The sequence below is a fragment of the Pinus tabuliformis genome, chromosome 1_1, assembly GCF_031772625.1.
Source record: "Pinus tabuliformis cultivar Carrire ecotype Pingquan chromosome 1_1, CPIR1, whole genome shotgun sequence".
NCBI classification, from domain to species: Eukaryota; Viridiplantae; Streptophyta; class Pinopsida; order Pinales; family Pinaceae; genus Pinus; species Pinus tabuliformis.
In genome coordinates, this window is record NC_142297.1 from 82,264,866 (window position 1) to 82,275,095 (window position 10,230).

At 38.2% G+C, this 10,230-nt stretch overlaps 1 pseudogene; it reads left to right on the forward strand.

Moving 5' to 3' along the window:
* The first annotated feature begins 8,607 nt into the window (after positions 1 to 8,607).
* On the forward strand, positions 8,608 to 9,947 carry LOC149211683 (putative protein phosphatase 2C 2 pseudogene; annotated as a pseudogene).
* The last annotated feature ends 283 nt before the right edge of the window (positions 9,948 to 10,230 follow it).

Consider the following 10,230-nt stretch of genomic DNA (forward strand, 5'->3'; position numbering starts at 1 on the left):
GTATTAGGCAGGACAATGGTGGGGACATTCTCAGATGGGGATACCTACCCAAGGGATCCTACACTACCTCTGAAGCTTACAAGTTGATATGCAACTTCCCTTCTCCTCCAGACCCTGTTTGGAGCAAGATATGGGAGCTTGGACCCTGGCCAAAAATCTCTTATTTCCTCTGGTTGGTCGGTCACAAAAAAATCCTCACTTGGGATAAGCTTAGAAAGCGGAACTTTCATGGTCCCTCGATCTGTCTTAATTGCTCTCAAAATGAAGAAACTCTACATCATCTCCTGGATACCTGTCCTCTGGCCAATCAACTCTGGGACAAGGTCAGTTTCAGATGCCAAAAAAGAAGTAGAGGGGAGGGCGATATCATCAACACCTTAAGACAATGGCCAAAGCATCCCTACAAAAGCAAGATCCTCAACCATTTATGGAGTATCATTCCAGGGATCGTCCTCTGGAATATCTGGAAGGAACGAAATCAACGCATTTTCAAAAACAAGCGATCTCCCTTAGAGGAAACCTGGAGCAAGATTCATAGTAATATTCAAGAGACGATGGCGCTTCAGGTATGGACCAAGGAAGATCTCCCATCTACTGATAATGAGCATAACATTCTAATTAATTGGCAGTTGCAGTTATCTCAAGATTCTCTCAAAACCAGTACTTCTAATAATAATTGCAAGAACATTTGCCATTGGAAAGCCCCTCCCAAAAACTCATACAAGCTGAATTTCGATGGGGCTTCCAAGGGCAATCCAGGAGCTGCCGGATATGGAGGCATTCTGAGGGACTATGAAGGCATACCTATACGGATTTATTTTGGGAACATAGGGTGGGATACCAACAACTCAGCAGAGTTGGAAGGGCTGTGGCAGGGCCTTTTGCAAGCTTGGAATCTCAACCTTCAACCCTTGATAGTAGAAGGTGACTCCCAGATTCTCATCAACATGGCCACCCGCATTCAGAATGGATCGCATGCAAGGAAAGTGGCTCCCAGTTGGAGGCTAGAAGCAAGGTTAAGTGACATAGCACAAAAGCTCAGCAATTTTAGAGCCATCTCCTTCATACACACTAAAAGGGAAGGCAACAAAATTGCGGACCTCCTAGCCAACATTGGAGCAGAGACTGAACATCCCCTTCTATTTGGAGGCACAAATATCATTCCTAACAGGCAACAGCTCCAGGAATGTCAAAGCCTGATCCAAGAAGAGGATGTCGCCCCGGATGCGGGTGTCATTAAGTCAGTTAATGGCGAGCCACATGCCCAGCACGGGCTGCCACGTGAAGATCCGGAGCCTTCAATGCCCCTCGCCGCCGAGACTGCAAGCCGGGTGAGGCATAAGGGAAGTCTTAATGAGGGAGCTGGTGGCGATGGTAAACCTGCAGAGCGCATTCAATGCGGGCAAGTTACGAGGGAATGACAGTGGGGTTAAGTATGATGGAATGTTGGGGAGCGGAGTTCAGTATGTCGAGAAGGAAACTCAGAACTCTGAGCGTAGATGCTGTGACTTGGTTGATGAGAGCTCGGACGCGGTCCGCTCTTTGCTTGATTTTACTGGTTTTTGTCTTGGCTCAATTGAGCTCAGCTTCGATTCAATTTGGGGACGGCAAGCTCCAGGAAGGGAACGCAACAACAACACGCCCTCCTTTGCTTTGGAACAGAGTAAGGAATTTGAGGATTCCATGGTGCGGCTGCGAGAACGGATGCCTTGCAGAAGAGGCTCGGGGCGTGGAGAATCCTCTCGTCCCCCTGCAGCAGATATCCACCATCACTGCTGCTGCTGCTACTGTTACAGAAGGGCAAGAGCCACCCCAATTCCAACTAGTCAGTTTCTGGAAGCTGGTAGCTCTAATGATGGAGCACCCATGCTCCCAGCGTTTGGTTCAGTCATTTTCACACTGGGTAGCTCCAGGGACAATGCAGGAATCAATGCACACATCTCAGTGCTTTTCACCAAAATTCCTGAGGAGAATGAGGACGGACCGCCACAGGCACCTGCTGAGAATCGTTCCGAGAGCATCAAGGGGAAGCGCCCAATGGGGGAGCCATCGAATTCAGAGGATAATTCAGAAAGGGAGCCTCAGCAAGCCCCCTCCCGAGCTCGAGAACATGAGAGGCCAGCCCCCTCGCAGGACCCCATGGCGATGTGGGAGGGCATCCCAGAGGGACAAGGATGGTGTAGAATTCTGGAAGAAGAACCAGAGGACTAGCGCACAGTGGCTCTCCTTCGCATTGGCTTCCTACGCTCGGGCCGGGTACGGGGTCTTGGTGGACTTCCGGTTTTCGTCTTATATTTTGGTTTGTTTCCTTCCTGTTCTGAGTCATGGTAACGGCCACTACAGTCTTGCTGGGTTGGCGTCATATGTCTGGTATACGTCTGAAGACTATGCTTGTTTTTTGTCTATTCTGTGTTATGCTCTTGGAGTCTAAAGTCTTTCTGGGTAGTATGTCTTTTGTGGGATGCCCCTGCGTGGGCAATTTTGTTGCATCATTGAAACATCACCGAGTTTTGAATACTGATCTAGTCTGGATATATCGCCCTGCGAGGCAAAAGTTTGAGAATGATAGAGTCACCCAAGGAGCCACAGTTGGCCCTGGGCAGACAGTCTTTTTGGATGTAAAGTTCACCTGTATATATTAATATAAATTAGTTAGTATTGCTGAGAAAAAAAAATATTATTATTAAAATAAAAATAAAATTAATATTAAAATTTTATATTAATTTTTTATACATATTTAATGTTATTAATGTTAATGATATTCGTAATAACCATATTTATTAGTATTAATATTAATATTATTAATAAATTAAAATAACACAAAATTAAAATAATTTAAAATTACCACATTAATAAATTAAAAATAAAATAACTTAAATTTATATTATATATTATAATCTATAATGGATTTTTATATTAATATTAATATTAATATTCGTAAATAATATTAATACTAAAATGTATTAATTAATATTAATATTAAAAATATATTAATAATAATAATAATATTGCAAATTAAAAAATATTAATAATATTTTTAATATCAATGTGGCAGCTCCACGTTTAATCGGGTCAAAAAATAAATTACCGCCCAGGCCGTGGAAGCGGTGCGAAGAGGACTTTTCCGGATTTTGAAAACCACCTACAAGTTCCGTCGATTTAATACTCCACTTGCTCGGTGTTCCACCGCTCAAGGATCCGATCCCCTGGCTCCATGCACGCTTCCTCATAACTCTCGACCCCATCAACAAAGAAAGAGTTGCACCCTTAAATCGTTAACAGAGTAAACCCACAAAAATATCGTTAACAGAGTAAATCGTCAATGACCCTAATAACGAACAGACTCAGTACCTCAGATTTCTTCTGAGCTTAGCATTCCTATCAATTAGCATATAGGGATTTTAGAAAACCCTTCGATATCACTTAAAACCATGAAAGCTTTGTAAAATAGGCAAAATTGAGCCGTAGTGGTTAATTTGAGGTAAAAGTCATTCGAGAACGAGAAAGAAGCCTCTGTCCGTGACCAAAGATTCAAATTTGAGGTAAAGATCGTGGACAAAACCCTTCAATATCACTTCAAACCATGAATAGCTCTATTAAATAGGCAGAATTGAACCGTTCATTTTGAAAGCAATGTCACAATGTAGTTTTGGAGGTACTTGCATTTAAAGTGAAAATTTTGTAAAATTATTTTCAAATCTCATCAAAGGAACTACGAATTGTGGTAGAGAACCTTAAATAAAAGGACGGTTAAATGTATAGTTAGACAAAAATTACAGTCAATTCAGCATAAATGGTGCAACCCTAAGGTTGCCACATGCTAAACACCTTATCGGGGCTTAATTTCCTCTTAATGGCACTTATTAAACTTTATACCCCCATGCCCACATATATATGTATCATAAGCGTTTTATACGCATTTGGCCTTAAAAACCCCAAATGGATAAAAAATGACCCAAGCAATCACCCCGCCAAACACCCCTTTTCCTTTAAAAACCATGCCTTGTCCTATCAGGAGTGAAAAGCCTTTGAAAACATTCAAAAAATATGTTTTTCCCTCTTGGGACCAAATACTCTCCAAAATGTCGAAACAACGCTTTTCCGCCTTTTTACACAATCATATGTGTTAGTGCTGCGAATCGAGATCTGACCGATCGAACAACTCAAATTTAATCACTATATCGACGATCGACAGTCTCAATGATCTATAATATCGGCGCTATCCTTTGGCGGGGTTCGATGCGATTATCGCTAATCGCTATCGGTAATCCCACCGACTATCAATTCACCACCTCCGCTCCAATATGCCGATGCGACGAGTCGGAAATCGTATATCACCGATCCAATTGTGTGATGCAACATAAGTGTCAAACCCGATAAGGTCCAAAACTTCTATGCATAGATTTTCGCTTCGCTTTCTTGAATCCGCTAAGTGTTAGCGTGATTTTCCTTTGTAAATGGCTTTTGGCGATGCGACAAGGAAATACATAGGATTGATGCGGTTTGGGGTTCTATGGACCTGATATCATTCAAAACCTCCGTTTAAAAGCTTTGAGGTTCTGATTCTCAGTTTAAACGCAGTTTGAGCCGATACTTAGCGTATTTTGGGTTTTCTAAATGCGAACCCAGATTACACCAAATTTGCCTTACCCATAGGGATTTCCACTACAAAAGATGAAAATACAGGGCCAACACCAAATTCAGCCGAATAAAAAGAGGAAACAAGCATTTGAGGCCTCCATAGACCGTTTATATAATAATACACACAACATTGATTTATTCACCATAAACACATTACAGAGTCCCGGCCTTAGGCCTGAGCACATAGAAAAACCCTCTATCTGAAAGGGATGCATCGATTACACCGTTCCACACTCAAATCAATTCTCTATACAAACATAAATACAAACTAGATCACAAAATCACAGTTTGCAGTGCCCACAGAGACCTACATTATCAGGACTATCAATAGTAAAAACTGCATTGTTGAATTAGTAATGCAACCTGTGAATTAGTAGTGCATAGGAAATCATTCGGGTAATCCTTATAGGTGTCGGAAAACACTTGGAAAATGGTTGAACACGGGTACATTTGAGAATGTGAAAAGATATCGTTGACATGCGCATGTTTGAAACCAAAATGTGAAAAGGTATGGTTGAACACGGATACGTTTAAACCACCCATGTACGTAAGGTAACCATTAAATTAATGGACAAAACACTTGGGAAACAGTTAAATAGATATATGTTTCAGAATATGAACAGGTATAAGGTGCACGTCTCAACTTTTAATCGTTTCACAAGCTTGAGGAAAATTGTCGGTGGGTTGTTCCTCTTTGATCCACATCTCTTAGGTTAATATTTTATAATCTTTTTAAATACATTTCTCACTAATCAACATACGTGGTTATCAACAAGAGGCACAGTAAATTTTTAATCATGCTTTGTAAAAAATTAATTTAAGTATGGTTTAAACATGTGATCTAGACATGCAAGAAAGTTACTATTGCGAATTTCATTCATTGATTTAGTGACGACTATGAGAATATACTGGCATCTTTCAATTCAGGCCATTCGATCAAAAAGTTTAATTAAGAAAATGATTAAGTTTCCGATTCCGATAGGGGGAATTCCTATCGGCATAAATATCTTTTGCATAATCCAATAATTATAAAATAAGTTAATTGTTATAATGGGAAAAAAATTGATAAACAAAGTCAATGGATGAATTCAATTGATTATGTAAAGTTAATTAATATAATGAAATTGATGGTATAATATGTTATTACTTTTTATTGATATAATGAAATAATTGAAATTGATGACCTAACATTTTATTGATATGTTGGAATTCGCTATATTTTTTTAATATTTTTGAAATTATATATTTATTTTAAAGAAGGTGATTCTTTTAATTAATTTATTATTTATTAAAAAAAATAAAAATTATAAAAACTTTTATAATAATAACATGCGTCATTTAGGAAGGAAATTTCATGTGTAAATAAACCCCAAAAAAAAAAATACGTTAATGAAAAGCGAAATTACCTATATTAATTTTAATAAATTGCAAGTTACTAGGCACTCTCTTCCCCTTTGTGGTCTTCTAAAATACCATCCTTGATCTATGAATAGATCAACCATAAGCCCACTCAAGGTACTCTTTGTTTTCTTGTTTCTTCTGGCATTTAAGCATCCGTTAGTTAGGTAGCCCTAAGTCAGGTGCTACTGATTTTAAATATAGAGTGCAGGAAAGTTGCAAGCTCGATAAGATATTTGAGTCCAAGTTGGTTTGAATATACAGTGCACGAAGGTTGCAAGCTCCATAAGATATTTGAGTCCAATTTGGTTTGATAGTCCGGGAATCCAATGAAAAGTCAAACTAGCCCAAATATCTAGCTTAATCAAGTAGTCTCAGCGACTTTACGAATATTATTTTATTTAACGAGACAAATGTCGATATTTAAGCTTGCATCTAGATATATTTCTTTCAGCCTCGATATAGCTAGATAGAGATGTGGTCCAAATGTGGATAGTTAATAATATAGGATAAGGGGTCAAACCCACTCACAATTTTCTTTTCATCAATTTTTTATTTAATAAGGGGATGGACTTTCGGTTGAGCTCTTATGAGTGCTCTTCTCTTAATGGCTCACTCTACACTACCATTTATACTTGCTTCATCGGAATCAGAATACACATATAGCATGTACAGACATAAAACATGTTATATTCTTTAATAATATATATTTACAAAGAAATTAAACAAAATTTACTCATGCTTCCTCTCTTAAGCTTTGTCTTGCTCTACTTCTGAGACATTGTCCCCAACTTCTAATTGTACATAATGACATAGGAACATAGTTCCTATAGCTAGGAAATATGTTAATGAACTCAACATTGTTTAGACATATATCCAAAAACTATAGACACATATCTCTACACTTGTTACTTTGTTAAAGTCTTATTTGGAAAAAATACTAGGTCACCAAAAAAAACTAACCACCTAAATTTTTCTAGAACTCGGACACTTGTATTTACATAAAATTTCCTAATTTTATTTTATATAATTTACAATTGATGAAATTCCTTCCTCTTTGAAGGACTTCATGACCCTCTTGATTCTACACAAAAATGGATTGGCTAGGGTTTATGCTTCTGCATCAGACTCCCCATGTTGAAAATTTTCATGACCTCTTTGTCACATGTTTTCAGTTCGTTCAATCCTCATGGGCCCCATATATAATGATGTTGTTATCCACATATATAGTTGTATTGTTGTTATTATTGATCTCAATCTTCCCGGATCCCAAACCTGATTATGCTTTACCCCATATGACTTGTTGCGGTAAACTTGCACAGATAGTTGTATTCTTCTATTGGTTGTCCTTCTGTTTAACAACTTTCTTATCGGCATGCACATCCTATTAATCTCATCATCCAAGTGTGCCGTCAACTGAAATTGTGGTTGTTTTCCCTCTCACCACTAAGATTTTCTAATATAAGTTTCCTTTGAATGCTCTAACATTTTTCAACAACCTAACCGGAGCTTTTGAAAACAAAAAACAGTTATAAGTGAAAGTTTAGAACATTTCGTAAATTATTGAGATTTTGGAAAGAGAATATTTTGAAAGCCTTCATTAAACCATTAAAGATTTTAAAAGAAAAACATATTTTGAATGTACTTGATTAAAGAAAATAAGTTTTCAAAATGTGTTTTGAATAATAAAAAAATTATTTTTCAATGAAAGGAATTTCTTTTTTAAAAAATGTATTTTGAATAAAAAAAATAAACTTATTAATAATTATAGGTTTAAAGCCTTTTTTTAAATCATTTTTTTTTATCAATTTTGTTTAAAATATTATAATTTTTTTAATGATAAATCTACATTCTATAAAATCTAAACGCCCAATTTTTTTATTATTAAAAACTCTAAATCTATTTATTCACTCCAAAACACAAATAACTTAACGTCACCCTTCATACTATAGTGCCGATGGTTATTTGTCGCCATCAGCGCAGGCATGAGCGCCCACGTACCGACAATATTGATTTAATCAATTTTCATTATAACAAATTTAACCCTCTGGAAGTTTCCTTCATGACGAGCGGGGACTTTGACCACAGAAACGTGATAACTGATAAGGATTTCCTCTATAATTTTAGACCGTTTCACAGTGTTCCAGCTCATAGTCGGTTGTATTACATATATAATAAGGAGTTGTCTATAATGCGACTTTTTGAGATTCCGGTGACGGAATCCGGCGGAAGAAATTGAGATGAAATCATGATTTGTTGCAGTTAAAATGGTTTTTTAACTGCATATTCTGATTCAGCACCCTGAAAAACCCCTGAGACACTTTCATTGTGCAGAAACTAGTTATCAAACTTGGATTTCAATAAATTACTGCCGGATTTTCACCGGAAAAAATCGCCGGAAAGGCTTTCAAAAAGTCGCGTTAAAGACTACGACATATAATAATGCACAGTTGTAATCGCGTACACAGGAGTTTGACGGTGTAAGTTTCCTATATCTGATTTGAGTTGAACAATTGAAGCCATATAAATGCTTAGCAGACACCCCAATTGGAACCACAAGGACTAACACTCTTCGAACGATACACTCAATTGAATTTATACAGCAGCCTCCGCAGATTGTAAAAATGGCTTGCGTTGTAGCAGGGAATTCTCCCTCGGTCTTCGGCTCCTGCAGATCCCCCTTTTTGACGGACAAGTGCCCTAAGCCTCTGCACAAGAGGCAACGCCCGCCGATGCTAGATGTTCCGCTCCAGTTGCCGGGCCTCAATGCGCCGAGCGTGGCCGTGGAGCAGCCGATGGAGGTTAATGTGGAGGGTTTTCATTATGCGGTTTCGTGCAAAAAGGGTAAGCGAGAATTCATGGAAGATACCCACAAGGCCATTGTTAATGTTCTTGGCGATTCCAAACAGGCCTTCTTTGGCGTCTTTGATGGTCATAGCGGTGGGAACGCTGCAGCTTTCGCTGCCGAGAATATTGGGCAGAATATTCTGGACGCAGTGCTCAGAATGGAAAACGAAACAGAGGACATTCTTGAACAGGCCGTTAGAGATGGGTACTTAACAACAGATGCAGAATTTTTGAAGCAGGAGGTTGGTAGCGGTACAGCTTGTGTCACTGCTCTCAATATAAATGGTAACTTAGTGGTTTCCAATGTTGGGGATTGCCGAGCAGTTATTAGCAGAGACGGTGCTTCAGAAGCCCTTACATGCGATCATCGAGCTGGAAGGAAGGACGAGCGGCAACGGATAGAGAATTTGAATGGAATTGTGGACCTCCCCCACGGAGTTTGGCGAGTTCAGGGATCCCTGGCAATATCTAGGGCAATAGGCGATTCACACATGAAAGAGTGGATAACCGCTGAACCAGACACCAGAAAGATTGAAATAACATCTGATTGCGAGTTTTTAATTTTGGCATCAGATGGGTTGTGGGATAAAGTTAGTAATCAAGAAGCAGTCGATATCGCGAGGCCTTTCTGTGTTCAGAAGCAACCTAATTTGACACCATTAGGAGGCGGCCCCTTCGCTGCCTGTAAAAGGCTTGTAGAGTTAGCAGTAACCAGAAAATCCAGGGATGATGTGAGTGTGATGATAGTACAACTCCCACATTTTTGCATAAAAAAGAATTCCAGCTGAAGTGAAGTGAAGTGAGGTGGGGCTACCTATTGTCAAAGGATTCTTGAGTAACAACCATTGAACCCAACCTGGTTGTTGCCCTTTAAAAAGGCCACGCATTATATTGTTGATGATGAAGCAGTGGGAACGGGGCTTGAGTCTTTCGTCCTTTTTTGTAAAAAATGATACACCGACATTCGCTTCTATACACCGACATCCGCTTCTGTACAGGACTGCAGATCATCCAATTTTAATTTTTTAAATATCTTTTGCTTAATCCAATAATTATATAATAAGTTGATTGTCATAATGGGAAAAGAAGTTTTAAATATCTTTTGCGTAATCCAATAATTATATAATAAGTTGATTGTTATAATGGGAAAAGAAGTTTGATGAACAAAGTCAATTGATGAATTGAATTGATTACATAAAGTTAATTGATATAATGAAATTGATGGTATAATATGTTATTACTTTTTATTGATATGATGAAATAATTGAAATTGATGACCTACTATATCAATAAATGAAATTGATGACCTAACGAAATTGATGACCTAACATTTTATTGATAGGT